Consider the following 15,526-nt stretch of genomic DNA (forward strand, 5'->3'; position numbering starts at 1 on the left):
TGGGGTCCATACAAGATCCCTACCCATGGGAATGCTAGGTACTTCTTAACCATAGTAGATGATCACTCTAGGAATACTTGGGTTCTCCTTATGCAATTTAAGTCTGATGTCTTTCAAATTTTCAAACAGTTTTTATCAATGGTCCAAAATCAGTTCACCAAAACTCCAAAATGCATCAGGACTGATAATGAGTTAGAATTGTTTAATAAAAACTGTTTTGAACTACTATAGGCCAAGGCATAGAACATCAAAGTACTGGTGCATATTCACCACAACAAAATGGTATTATAGAGAGAAAGCACATGCATATTTTAGAAGTAGCCAGGGCATTGAAATTTCAATCACATTTGCCACATGAGTTTTGGGGATATTGCATTAAAATAACAGTTTATATCATTAATAGATTACCTAGTAAGGTTCTTCATGGACAATCACCATATGAAAAGTTCTATAATAAGAAACCTAATCTTGGAAATTTGAAGGTGTTTGGTTCCCTGGCTTATGTGACAACTTTATCTCCTAAAGACAAGTATTCTCCAAGGTCTACACCGTGTGTTTTTCTAGGTTACTCACTTACACAAAAGGGCTATTACTTGTATTACTTACAAACCCATTCTATTCAAGTTAGTCGAGATGTGATTTTTTATGAGAAATTTTTTCCTTTGCTTGGTCCAAATCAACAAAGCCTATGTTTTTAATAGACTCATTCATGGATTTAGATACTACTTCTTCTACTGTACGTATTCAAAATCATATTGTATTATCTACGGATGCCTCTTCCATTCAGATACCAAAACCAATTATTGAACCTGTCCTAGACACTTCTTTACCAGTTTTATTACATTCAAATCTACCTACCTTTACACAAGGTATTCTTGTCACAAATTAGACGCATCCAGCCTCGACAATTCAAAAGTCCACTAGGGTGTCTAAACCTCCTATTTGGACAACTGATTTTGTTTGTCCAATACTATCTGAACCTGACATAGTAGCTACTGCCCAATATCCTATACATTCCTCTTTATCTTATTTACACTTCCCATCGACTTATCAAGCATACTTATCATAATTTTTCAATCTCACTGAACCATCTACTTTTGCCTAAGCCTTCAAAGACCCTAATTGGATAGATGATATGCAAAAGGAGATTCAAGCGTTAGAGCATAATCTCACTTGGTCATTAGTTCCTTTACCCCTAGTAAAACTCTCATAGGATGCAAGTGGGTGTATAAGTTGAAATACAAATCTGATGGTACATTGGAGACGTATAAGACTAGGTTAGTGGCTAAGGGGTTTACTCAATAAGCAGGGTAGATTATGATGAGACTTTTTCTCCAGTGGTTAAGATGGCTATTGTTCGGTTAATACTAGCTTTAGAATCCATGTATAATTGGCCTTTGTTTCAAATAGATGTGGATAATGCTTTCTTGCAAGGAGACTTACAAGAGGAGATTTATATGACAGTGCCACAAGGTTTTACCCAACTAGGTAAGCACAATTTGGTTTGTAGGCTTCACAAGTCACTTTAGGGTTTAAAGCAAGCCTCTAGGGCTTGGAATCATAAGCTTACATTTGCCTTAGTTACTGGTGGGTGTTTTCAATCCCAATCTGATCATTCTTTATTAAGAAGGACAAATGCAAGATTGTTATTTTGCTTGTGTATGTGGATGATATTGTCATAACTGGCAAATGATCATTCCCTCATTGCTGCGACAAAATCCCTTCTACATACTCATTTTAAGATCAAAGATCTAGGGACTTTAAGGTATTTCTTAGGTTTTGAAGTGGCCAAGTCAAACAAAGGTATCACTCTCTGTCAACAAAAGTATGCACTTGAGTTGATTGCTTCTCCAGGATTGTCTGGATCTAGGCCTGCCGTTGTACCTTTGGATCAGAATGTGAAGTTCACTTCCGTGCAATATGACAAGCTCTTTAACATCACTACTGATTCTCTACTACCTGATCCTTATCTTTATCAAAGATTGGTGGGCCAACTTCTATATCTATGTCAAACCAGGCCAAATATTAGCTATTAAGTCAATTTGCTTAGCCAGTTCATGCACTCCCCTACAGATTCCCATATGGCAACAGCTTTGAAAATAGTTCGATATCTTAAACAAGCTCTTGGTCTTGGTTTGTACTTTCCATCTCAAAATTCTTTAAATTTGGTGGCCTACAGTGATTCTGATTGGGCGTCTTATGACTAAGAAGTCCATAACTGGATATTCTGTTATGCTTGGCAATTCTTTATTATCCTGGAAATCTAAAAGACAAGCAACAGTGTCTAAATCTTCTTCTGAGGCTAAGTATAGGGCAGTGGCATCTACTATTTGTGAAGTAACTTGGATAGTGCAGCTTCTCTCTAAACTTGATTTTTGCAATTTGGCTCCAATCATTTTATTTTGTGATAATAAATTAGCTCTTCATATTGCTTCTAACCCGTTGTTCCATGAGAGGACAAAACACATTGATATTGATTGCCATATTGTTCGCAATAGTGTTAAGAGTGGCCTAATCACTACAGCTCATGTTTCCACTCAAGAACAGCGTGTTGATATTTTTACTAAAACTCTTAGCAGTCGAGTTCATTTTTATCTTCTTCACAAGTTGGGGGTGTTAGACATCTTTCATCCTCCAACTTGAAGGGGGTATTGGTTATAGTATTGTTGGTTAAGTCTATTACATTGTTTGTAGTAGTTGATGCCAATTGTATAACTATGGTTAGGTTAGTTGGTAGCTCTGATTAGTAGAAGATTGATTAACATCTTGTTATATGGGTTGTAATAGTGTGAAAATTTAGGGCCCTTTTGGTACACAATTTTTCAGTACTCTATTCCCCGTTCTATCCAAAATACACATTTATTTGCTTATTCTTAAAATATTATTCTATATTATTAAATTCTTTTTAAACCCCCTAGATTTTTTAATTTAACTAAACACCCCTCCAATTTTTTTTTTTTTAGAAATTGACAAAAACACCCCGGTAACCCACATTTGCCAGATTCCGGCCACTACCATCGAAATCTGGTATAATAGCGCACTACTGGCTGGATCTGGCCGATAGTGCACCGATCTAACCTTTTTCGGCCAGATATCCATTGTGGGGTGGCCGGAATCTGGTATAATGATGCACTACCGGCTGGATTTGGCCGGTAGTGCACCGATCTAGCCTTTTTTGGCCAAATATCCATTGTGGATCTGGCCAGATCTTTGGCTGTAGCCAGTCGTCAACGATGGCCAAGATATGATCATCGTTGACCATCAACAACGGTCATATCTTTGGCCGTCGTTAACGACCAAATGCGGCCAAATCTAGCCCTCAATGACTAGATCGAGCCTTTTCCGGCCAGATCCACTATGGATTTGGTTGGAAAAGGCTATATCGGTGCACGACTTACTAGATCCAGTTGGTTGTGCGTCAATACGGTGACTTTGACCACCTTCCAGCGGTGGTGGCTGGCTATCGGTATTTAATAGGTGAGTAGGGTATTTTTGTTAATTTTTAAAATTTTATTATAGGGGTGTTTAATAAATAAACAAACATAAGAGGTATTTTTATTAATTTTCAAATCTTACATCATAATAACCACCCAATTTTACTTTTTTTTTTTTTTTTTAAATATTATTCTAAAAAGTATCAAAATAATGAACCAATGGCACCCTGATAATGAAAAAGAATAATACATTCCAAAAATCCTCTGTTCATTTTATTTCACTAATAAAATATCAAAAGATATTTAATGTGAAGAAAATGTATTTAATTCTAAGATATGGGAAAATGAAATCAATCTCGTCTCCCTTAAACTCCAGGAGGCTCGACTCCTTTTCCACTCAAAATGCTATCAATACTCCATCATCCTCCATGCACTCTCTCTCGTTTCTTACGTCCCAACACTAAACCCCCCTCTTTTTATACAAAACCCATTCTCTCTTCGTCACACTCCATTCTCCAACAGCAACTGCCCTCCTCCACGTCACCACTGGAATCCCAAATCCTCTCCATTGGCCACTCCCTTGTCTCTCACCACATCACCACCACCCAGCTGGTCGAGTCCTACTTGACTCGTCTTAAGCTCATTGAGCCTCAACTACATTCCTTCATTCACATCTCTAACATGTGTTGAAAGAAGCACAAGTTATTGATGAAAAGATTGGGAGAAATGAAAACGTGGGACCCTTCGCTGGGGTTCTTGTTGGAGTCAAAGATAATATATGTACGGTGGATATTGTTAGGGCTAAAAATCGTCTTGGGCTTGACGAGGCCCAATAACGAAATAAACATGTCATGGTCCAAGGCCTCAATCCAATCCCGATTGGGCCTATGCTTAAAATCACCTTGTGGACTACCTATTCTATGAGTGGAGCTATCCTATAAGTTAAGCTAAACTGGGTTTCAGCCCACTAGCCTGCAACAGTCTATAAATAGGAAATCAGAATCTCATTCTATTTCCTCTCTACTAAGATTCCAAATCTTACTTAAACTATCAAACTTGATCTGATAAGGTCAAAAAATCATATCTCTTTCATGATAGGGATTATCTCCCAAAATAGGACTTAGTGTCCTACTAAGATTCCAAATCTTATTTAAACTATTAAACTTGATCTGATAAGGTCAATAAATCATATCTCTTTCATGATAGGGATTATCTCCCAAAATAGGACTTAGTGTCCTACTAAGATTCCAAATCTTATTTAAACTATTAAACTTAATCTGATAAGGTTAAGAAATCATATTTCTTTCTTGACAGGGATTATCTTCCAAAAAAGAGGACTCAATGTCCTACTAGGATTCCAACCCCTTGGGTTCACTATAAACACAGAGGTTTGCCCTTTCATTAGGCAGGCAATCTCCCATAGTCAATCTACACTACTCAAAACCATCTATTTGCTCTTAAGTTCTTGCTCCCAAGAACCTGACGCCTCCGCCGTAGTCCTAGCCTCCGACAAGACTCCTGGTAATTCTTCATCTCCTTAATTCTTATCAAATAATCTCTTTCAGCCTCGCTGACTTGAGCGTCGGAGTGCCTACGGCAAACACCACCCCGGTGTTTTCCAGAAGCTTCATGCTTTCTTTTTCATGTGTGCAGGTCTAGCGGATTGTTAGTAGCCTCAACCTCACGAGATCAGACCCTATTTTCATGACAGTAGATTTTTTGCATCTACAGTTTGACGCCCACCGTGGGGCCTTGACAATCATCTGCCAACAACGACTTACAACATAAGAGGTCGACACAGAACTCCTTTTGACTGACAATGTTAATCACAAAATCCGATCACGATAACAATTTTTTTTTCTCTTTATTTTTCTTCGTTTGTTTTATCTATTCACATGCCATATTGTATCTATTCGGCATATCGTAATTTATTTTATATTATATCCATTCAGCGGGTAGTATAAGGCCTTGAAGCTCATATTATTGTTCTAAATTAAAAATAGAATAATAATGTGTTAGAGTTTAAAGTGGTGTTCCTAAACCACTTGATTCATTGACTTTGCTTCAACAATCTCTCTTCTCTAATCCTTTGTTCAGATAAGGCAATAACTTCTGTCTCTAACCTCTCTACACGCGCCTTTTCACTTCAATCATCAAACCACCAAGTGGTCCGCCACCATCATCAGAGCTTTGCAATGCATTACCCGCCATAAAACAGGTCAATTTGTTCATTCAAGAAGATGCCGCAATACGCCAGCATCTCCAGGACCTTCGCTCCATTAGAAGGTAACTCAAACTCGACCAACCTTGATCCAATCCCAATTCAACTTCACGGAGATTTGCCACCACTTTGAAACCCAAAACCCATCCACCTGTTCTCCTAAAATCGCCCTTACAGCTTCTCCAATCACATAGTTAAATCCTAAAAACACAGTAGTAATCCTCTCAAAACACCAAAAGTCATCTACTAAACACGAAGAGAAACCCCCCAAACAAAACCCGCTTAAGTGACGCCACCCCACTCTCGCCTAATCTCCTTACCCCACCGTATTACAAAACTTCAAACTCGAACCATCGCCCCTTCTCAACCAATACATATCAACTCAAACCACCTTCACATCATAATCTCCAGCACAACTGTCACAAAAGCCCTCACACTCCCCGCTGTTTGCAAACTTTCCACTCCCCACTGCAACTCAGCACCACTAAACAACACGAGTAGTCCACTCAATGATATTTGGGTCTACACATACAATATCAACGTGCCCATTCGGTTCAACCCAAAAGTGAATCACGTGGCCACTCAACTTCAACCGATTCATCTCCAACATAGAAAGTAACATCCCTCTCTCCACTCGGTCCAGCAAGCATGAGTGGCAACACTTGAAGGGGAAAGGTATGTGTCATTATCTCCTTTTAACTACCACTCTATTTGGTTAAATCTTTCTCTATTCGGCCCATTACTTAAATGCATGCAGCCCATTTTTTCATTTAGCTCACTCTTCATTCAGTCCATAACACATGCACATCATGCATATTGACTCTCCATTCGACTCTTTGCTTAAAACATGCATGTCACTGCTCCAACTTCAATCAAATGTTTTCAACTACAAAATCGGTCACACCGACTAGGCCACATAGCCCCCAAAGGTTTCAACTACAAGTCGATCATGCTGACTCGACCGCAAGCTCCATACAAGCTCCACTTGGCATACATCTTCAATCGGCCCAGATCGATTCATGAGTTTACACCTTCGATCAGCCCAGCCCGATTCATGAGTTTACACCTTCGATCGGCCTAGCCTGATTCATGAGTTTACATCCTCGATCGGCCTAGCCCGATTCATGAGTTTACACCCTCGATCAGCCTAGCCTAATTCATGAGTTTACACCCTCGATTAGCCCAGACCGATTCACGAATTTACACATTCGATCGGCTCAAATCGATTCATGAGTTTACACCTTCGATTGGCTCAAACTGATTCATAAGTTTACACCTTCAATCAGCCCAAACCGATTCATAAGTAGACACCTTCGATCAGCTCGAACCGATTTATAGATTTACACATTCAATCGGCCTAGACCGATTGAAAGACTTGCACCTCAAATCGACGAGTCATCGACCCAATCCACACAACGATCCATCCGACCTAACGAGCTGCTATCACTAATCCGTTCAGTCTGCACTCATTCGATTAAATCTACTCTTTAACTCAAAGAGTGGGGGGCTAACTGTTTCGGCCAAAAATCGTCTTGGGCTTGACGAGGCCCAATAACGAAATAAACATGTCACGGCCCAAGGCCTCAACCCAATCCCGATTGGGCCTACGCTTAAAATCACCTTGTGAACTACCCACTCTATGAGTTAGGCTATCTTATAAGTTAAGCTAAACTGGGATTCAGCCCACTAGCCTACAACAGTCTATAAATAGGAAATCAGAATCTCATTCTATTTCCTCTCTACTAAGATTCCAAATCTTACTTAAACTATCAAACTTGATCTGATAAGGTCAAAAAATCATATCTCTTTCATGATAGGGATTATCTCCCAAAATAGGACTTAGTGTCCTACTAAGATTCCAAATCTTATTTAAACTATTAAACTTAATCTGATAAGGTTAAGAAATCATATTTCTTTCTTGACAGGGATTATCTTGCAAAAAAGAGGACTCAATGTCCTACTAGGATTCCAACCCCTTGGGTTCACTATAAAAACAGAGGTTTGCCCTCTCATTAGACAGACAATCTCCCATAGTCAATCTACACTACTCAAAACCATCTATTTGCTCTTAAGTTCTTGCTCACAAGAACCCGATGCCTTCATCGTAGTCCTAGCCTCTGACAAGACTCCTGGTAATTCTTTGATAAGAGTGTAATTTATATATTTTTATTCCTTCCATATTATGTTTTTTGTTATGTTTTATGCCTAGTTGAGTTGATTAGAGTTTATTTTGTAAGTTTGGAATATTTGGATAGACATTATGAAATAATTGAGAAAAGATTAGGAAATTCTAGATTTTTTGTTATTCTGACCAGTGTTGCGTTTTTCAGGTTTTTCATGGAGTCAGATTTCTTGATTGCAAAAGTGTTATTCAAAAAAAGTAAAGTAGATGAATCAAGCATTCTAGGAAGGTATTATGGGTGAGAATCCGAGTTCGTTTGGGCCCTCATTAGTTGTTGCAAAACTGGACCTGGAATCCTATTTGGGGAAGGATTTCCTGGCTAAGTATTGAGTCTTCGAATGGGCCTAGTTGGAGCTTCAGATATCGAAAGCAGGTGATTCAAAAGCCCAAATTCATATACACATCCAGGAATACAACTTTTATGAAGTGACCAAGCCTAGAAAAGTTCTTTTACATTGTGAGAATCCTGGTGCAAGCTGGATTACGAATTCTGTTTTTCATATCTAATAAGGATTTGACAGTTTTTGAAGTCTGTCGTTTAGGAAAGGTCTAGGAAAGTAATTTCCGTTTATCATGGGGCAAAATTAAGGAAAAAACACATTATTTATTTATGAGTTGTTAGGTTAAATGGGGGGAGAACAGCAGTGGAGGTTTGTTTTTAGTTTTTTACTTTCTACGTCAATAAGTGCGGCTGATCTTTTTTCTTCAGTTCAAGGGGATTTTGAAGCCTGAATTCATGTCATTGGTATAACTTAAATTCAGTAACATTGTCCTCAATCTCGTTTTTATTGGAATTGTTTATGTTATTCTGTTTTAATTGTTTATAATTTTCTGTTTGGGTGATTTAGTAATGGCCTACTGAATTGTTTAATCGGAATTTATTTGTTAGAATTAGAAAGTGTGATACGTAATTGTCCTCTTCTATTCAATTAGTAACACATGATGACAGATGATTACAGACAAGTTTTCAATCTGTAACCTTGAATAACATAACCTAAGTTTAATAATCCGATCTTGCGTGATTGTTGCTTAAATTGATCCATTTTCCTAGTGCTTAAGGTTGCCATTGAATTAAATTTAGAGAGCTTATTCTAGGTTGTTCAAGGGTTAGGATCTAATTGAAGAGCTTATTTCAGTAGTGATTATTAAGGGAAATTTGGGTAACAGAGTTGTTTCCTAGGGTCAGTAATTCCACAATAACGAGATAGAATAATGTTACGGTTAGTTCATGTCCAATGCATGTTTAGGTGGATCTTGAACCGAGAACTGGTTGTTTTTAATCTGATATTTTCTACCATTGGAGATTTATTTGTTTCACTTTAGATTGCATTGTCTACAACCCCTTTCATTATTTTGTTGTCATGTTTACTGTTTATGATTTTATTTTATTTTATTTATTTGTTGTTTTCATTGTGGTTATTGGTTAGAATATAGGATTTAATCGAATCATTCCCTGTGGGATCGACCCTTGCTCACCCTATATGCAATTTAGTAGTTAGGTTAGTAAGGTTATTAATTTGGAGCATTCGGCACGCTAACATTCTTCATCTCCTTAATTTTTATCAAATAATCTCTTTTAGCCTCGCTAACTTGAGCGTCGGAGTGCCTACGGCAAAGACCACCCCGGTGTTTTTCGGAAGCTTCACGCTTGCCCTTTCATGTGTGCAGGTTTAGCGGATTATTAGTGGCCTTAACCCCACAGGATCAGACCCTATTTTCATGACGGTAGATTTTTTGCATCTACAGATATCCCCTCCACTGCTGGGTCTAAGGTTTTGAAGAATTATTGTCCTTCGTTCAATGCCACTGCCGTTCGGAGAGTCAAGGAATTGAGTGGGATTGTTGTGGGTAAGACCAATTTGGATGAGTTTGGGATGGGCAGCACCGCTGAAGCTTCTGCTTTTCAGGTCTTCTTCTTAATAATTAATTAATACTTGAAGCTAGAGTTGTTAAAGTTTCTGTTTTTAAAGTTAGTTTTGTTAAAACTGCTTGAAGTTCTATTCGGTTAATGTGCTTCTGTCAAATTGGTCAGAATGTTTCACGTTAGGGTGTTTGAATATGGAAAGACGGCTCTTCTTGAGCTTGGTTTGAGTAGTTCAAAACTAAAAACTTTACTCTTAATACACAATTCAAAAAGTATCTGTTTTTAAGGTTATTTTTGTTAAGACTGCTTGAAAGTCCTATTTGATTAATGTGTCTGTCAAATGGGTGAGAATGTTTCGCATTAGCGTGTTTGAATATGGAAAGACTGCTCTTCTTGAGCTTGGTTTGAGTATTTGAAAACTTATAAATTTCCTCTTACGGCACAAATTCAAGATGATTCTGATGTTTACAACTGGTAACTGGAGTTGGTATACTCAGGTGATGCATGTGTTGATTCGTTAGGTGACAGCGAATCCTTGGGATGCTTCATGGGTTCCGGAGGATCATCAGGAGGCTCTGCAGCAACTGTTTCTGCTAGGCTGTGTGTAGTATCTCTGGGAAGTGACACCGGTGGAAATGTAAGACAGCCAGCTTCATTTTGTGGTGTTGTTGGATTGAAGCCAACATATGGCCATGTCTCAAGATTCGGACTTATGGCATATGCATCATCACTCGATGTCATTGGTTGCTTTGGTTCATCTGTTGCTGATGCTGGAATTCTTCTTAATGCAATTTCTGGTCATGATAGACTTGATGTCACTAGTAGCAAGCAAGGATGTGTCCCTAACATCTTCTCCTTTTTCTTATTCATTCTTCTGAGTATGTTTGTGGGTACAGATACATCTAAGTGGGTCAATAAGTACTCTTGTTAGTGCTTCTCCCTGGAGCAACTGTTATGTAATCTTATAATCAATAGGTATTAGTTTTTTTCCTGAAAAATGATGTCAAGAAATTTGCATGTTTACACCAATGCGGTAAGAAAAAACTTTATATGCTGAGGGAAAATTGAGAGGGAAAAGGGTAGGCATGTGGGTTATAAAGGGTTTGAGTACCCTCTCTTGGCAAGCCAATTTTTCAAGGAGAGTTCTACCTAAGCCCATGAAAGACCTATGGCTCAGTCAAATTGTTGAGTTGTTGGAGTGGGTTCCAATCAGAAAGAGACATGTTCTCTTCCCATATTGTATTCACATCTGAATAGTTAAGATTAATATGCTTTTGTTGGTTGAAGAGTCACCATATTTGCTGTTGAGCATTATAACCGGCAGTATTTTGTCATGTCATAGATCATCTGGCCATTCTGATTGTTGAAAACACAATATTTTGAAATTAGGTTCTAGTATTGTGAGCTTTTGGATTGTGCTACTGAGTTGTTTAGAACTTTTTTCTCCAGTTTTATATTTTAATTTTGTGATAATATTACTTTTCAGGAAGTGCCACTGATTTCACAACTCAATTTGTTTTTGATGCTCATTTGGAATCCGAACCATTGAAAAGGCTGAGGGTTGGTCTCATTCGTGAAACTCTTGATAATGGTGTTGATACTGGAGTAAAATCTGCAATTCTTGGTGCTGTTTCCCATTTAGAAGAATTAGGATGTACTTCGTCGGAGGTGCCTTTGATATTTTTTCACACTTGTTTACATTGAAGTTTATGCAAATTATTTTATGATTTTTGTTATTCTTTATTTTGACTGACATTGTAGGTATTATTGCCATCCTTCTCCTTCGGCTTACCAGCCTACTATATTCTAGCTTCATCTGAATCTTCTTCCAACCTATCGCGTTATGATGGTGTCAGGTAAATTATGGAAAAAATACATCTCATTAACAACCATTCTTTTTGTTTTTTGTTTCACACGTTGTCAATAAATTATTAGACTGAAGTTTTTGTACATATCTCTACTAATTTTACTTCCATTTGTAAATCTATGGGATGGAGAAGAAAAATCCTTTGGTGGCAAATTTTGAAGTCCAAAAGCAAGCATATATTAAGAATTGGGTTTTAGTTGAAAGATGGAGCATTAAAAACTTGAAATAAACTATTGTGGCTGCCGGTGTAGTCTAATTTACCAAAGGAAATGAGAAAGCATGTTTCCAACTCAGTCATATATAATAATTAGATTATTCTGAGTTCCTGCCTTGTTTGTTACGTCAATATCCAGGCATCAAAACCAAGCTGTTGCCGATGACCTAAACTCACTATTTGGAGATTCCCGTGCTAAAGGATTCGGCTCTGAGGTATGCATATCTCAAGTGGATACAAGATCCTATTTTCCCATATTTGTTTAAATTTGTTAATCTTTTTAACTGGATAGGGCTACGTGTCATTGGTTCAATCGTAGATGTGTTGAGAGAGCTAGCTGCTAAGCAACCTAAAGGAAAAGTGTAACAATGATTTCTACCAGTGAGGAGTGTTAAATTAAAACGTGCTTTAAACTTTTGCAGGTTAAAATGAGAATATTGATAGGAACATATGCCCTTTCAGCTGGATATTATGATGCATATTACAAGCGTGCTCGGCAGGTACTATAATCATCCTTCGTGTGTGGTCACGAGTAGTTTCAGTTCCAAGAAATTTATTATGGATTACCAAAAGTTTTTTTTTCTTATTATCATTTTTAAGTGACAAATGTGTAGAAATCATAGGAATTAGAAGTTAGCTGATGCTCTCCCTAATCTTTCATTGTTACAGTCTCTCTGCCTGTGTAAATTTAATCTGCTTGACCACAGTTGAATCTATAGTGGTGAGATGTATAAGATTACGCCTAATTATTCGTTACCTGGTCGCTATGTTCTAAGACTCATGATCTTTGAAGAACTATGCTTTGCTGTTGAAGAATTTTTTTTTTTTGATTTTAATAGTGTTTTAGGTGAGGACCATAATTCAGAAAAGCTTCAAGGCAGCTTTGGATGAAAACGACATTGTAATTTCTCCTGAAGCTCCATCCGCTGCTTATAAGATTGGTATTCGATTGTCTCTTTCCTTCCTCCGCCACGAACCCCCCGCCCTTTCCTCCCTTTTGTCTTTTGCTTAAAATGTTTGGTTTTTATTTTAGACTGAAGTTTCGTTATTACTTGTGATGTTTACAGGTGAGAAAAAAAATGATCCACTGGCAATGTATGCAGGGAAATTATGGCTGTAAGAATTTTTTTGTTGCTCTATGATCTGCCATATTTAGGTCCTGTTTGCTACCCACTATAAATATTTTTATAAATAGATTTCTATCCAGATTTTACTTTCCTATAATCAATGCTGATACCATGGATTAATTTTGGAGGAAACTTTTTAATATTTCTGAATGACCCCTCTTGTAAAATCTCCGTTTCTGTTCTCTTTATAGTATCACATCTTATTTAGTGACTTTTAAGATTTAAAATTGTTTAAAGACGGATCATGGTTCAATTTGTTGAATATATTTCACTCCTTATTTCGCTGTTTACCTTCATGGCATGTGTGATTTTCTTTTCTTTTCTTTTCATCTCTTTGTTTTTATTTAGAAATCCAAATATTACCTGGTTTCAATTTTGTTTTGTCTCATTTTGGATTATATGCTCAATACAGGTAAACGTTAACTTGGCAGGGCTACCTGCATTGGTTTTGCCATGTGGGTTTGTAGATGGTGGACCTGTTGGTCTCCAAATGATTGGTGCATCATTTGATGAGGTACACTCTAATGATATTCATGACAATTCATTTTTTCATTTTGATAAGTCGAGTCCACTGCAAATTGCAACTTCTGTTGTCTAGAATAGCTGCACCCTTTCGCTTTTGTTCAGAATAGTTTTTGCGAGGTTTAGGGTGCTTCTCAATGTACGTAAAAAGTTTTAACCCGGTAATTTGTGTAGCTCTGCATAACCTTAGCTAATTACAGTGTTTCTTTCTTATAAATGAGTAATGTTACATATATACAAATTATGTATAAAAGCTCTTATTTGCAAACTGATTACTATTTTATACGATTTGATTTTTCATAAGCTGTGCATAGCCGAGGCCGTGTTGTGGGCACTAGGTGTGTGGGAGCAAAAAATATGCAGGAGTCCCCGCATAGTTATGTGGAGAGCTTGGGCAAATTTATGTAACTTAAGGTGTTCCTTTTAACTTGTTAGAAGCATTGTGGGTTGAAAAGCCCATGAAGACTGTGTTTAAAGCGGAAAATATCTCGGGTTATCAGAAAATTTTTTATATTTATTTTGTATACAAAAGTTTGTAAAAAAAATAAAAATAAATTGTGTAGTATTAATTATGAGTTATCAAAGTAGTTAGTGAAAGGATTATGAAACTAAGAAAAATGCTACGGACACCAACGTTTGGCACCGAATTTTTACATCGAATGACGTGTCTACTAAATCAGACGAGCCACGTAGCACGTTAACAAATATTTCGCGAATGAACGGTCGTCCATCAAATAAATATGGACGACCGTCCATTGTTATTGGACGGCCGCTCATTTTAAATGGACTCCTGTCCATATTATATGGACGGTCGTCCATCTATAATGGACGCTCGTCCATAATTTAAACTAAATGGATGGGCGTCCTTATTAGATGAACGTCCGTCCATTGTTTAAATTAAAAAAAAAAAAAAAAAAAGTATTGGATGGGCGTCCTCTTAGATGGACATCCGTCCATTTCTCTATTTAATAGCACCTGTTTCTTTACTTTATTTTCATGGCACCTGGTTCTTCACTTTTTTTTTTTTCCATGGAAGTATTCCCAAACTTGTAAAGAGTCATTCTTGAAGAAGACTCTTTCAACAACTAAAGATGCTCTGACATTTTCAACAAACAACACTCAAATTCAGGCCTGCTTTTTCAGCTTACACAACTTTGATTGGTGCTCTTTCTGCAGTTCATGAATCTAAACTCATGCTTGCAGACGTTTTGCAAAGAAAAATGCTATTATTTAGTATGGATGGGTGTCCAAGTCAAAAAAGTTGAGGGAGGCTCCTTTAAGTATGGACGGGCGTCCATTTTATGTGGACTCCCGTCCATAGTAAATGGACTCCCGTCCATATAAGATGGACGGACGTCTATTATTTTTCTTTTAAAATTTTTTGGATGGGCGTCCGTAATAAATGGACACCCATCCATACAATATGAACGGGAGTCCATTAAATATGGGCGGGCGTCCATAAATGTTGGACGGCCGTTCATTCACGAAAGACTCTAGTGTGGTCATCATTGATTGGTTACCGTGTCCTTCGGTACAAAAATTCGATGTAAAATTTCAGTGTCTGTAGCATTACTCATGAAACTAATGATACGTTTGTTAATAAACGGTCCCATATACGCAGCGGAAACAAAAATGTAATATAAGGATAGTTTACATGAGCCAAGATCAAGGGTATAATTTTACAATTTATATTAAAGTAAAATCTGCACAAAAGGTTAATCATGAGTTAAGAGAATCATACGCACATTTGGAGGCTCCACCACGTTTGTCTTTGAACATTTTTGCTACCGACCCAAGCGTATGATCAAACCCACGTAGTCCACACGAAAACAATCACAAAGAACTAAAGAGGAATTTGCTAGATCCTATTTGACTTTAAGATTAAAGAAGAATGAAATCAAAATGAATTGATTTTAGGCAAAATGGGTTTCTGCCGTGGGAGAGAAATGGGGCTGCTGTGTATTTGGTTTTACAATGAAAAATGAGCTAATCAATTAATTGTTTTTTTTACAAATAAATATAGTAAAACCTTAATGCCCTATTCCCAAATGGAATAGGCTTGGGCTCCAACCCAAACACCCCATGTTACCAAACA

The 15,526-nt window shown here is 37.4% G+C and overlaps 1 pseudogene; it reads left to right on the top strand.

The window, feature by feature from the left end:
* Positions 1–1,346: 1,346 nt before the first annotated feature.
* Positions 1,347–13,507, top strand: LOC116105676 (annotated as a pseudogene).
* The last annotated feature ends 2,019 nt before the right edge of the window (positions 13,508–15,526 follow it).

The sequence above is a fragment of the Pistacia vera genome, unplaced genomic scaffold (genome assembly GCF_008641045.1).
Source record: "Pistacia vera cultivar Batoury unplaced genomic scaffold, PisVer_v2 Contig503, whole genome shotgun sequence".
Taxonomy (NCBI): domain Eukaryota; kingdom Viridiplantae; phylum Streptophyta; class Magnoliopsida; order Sapindales; family Anacardiaceae; genus Pistacia; species Pistacia vera.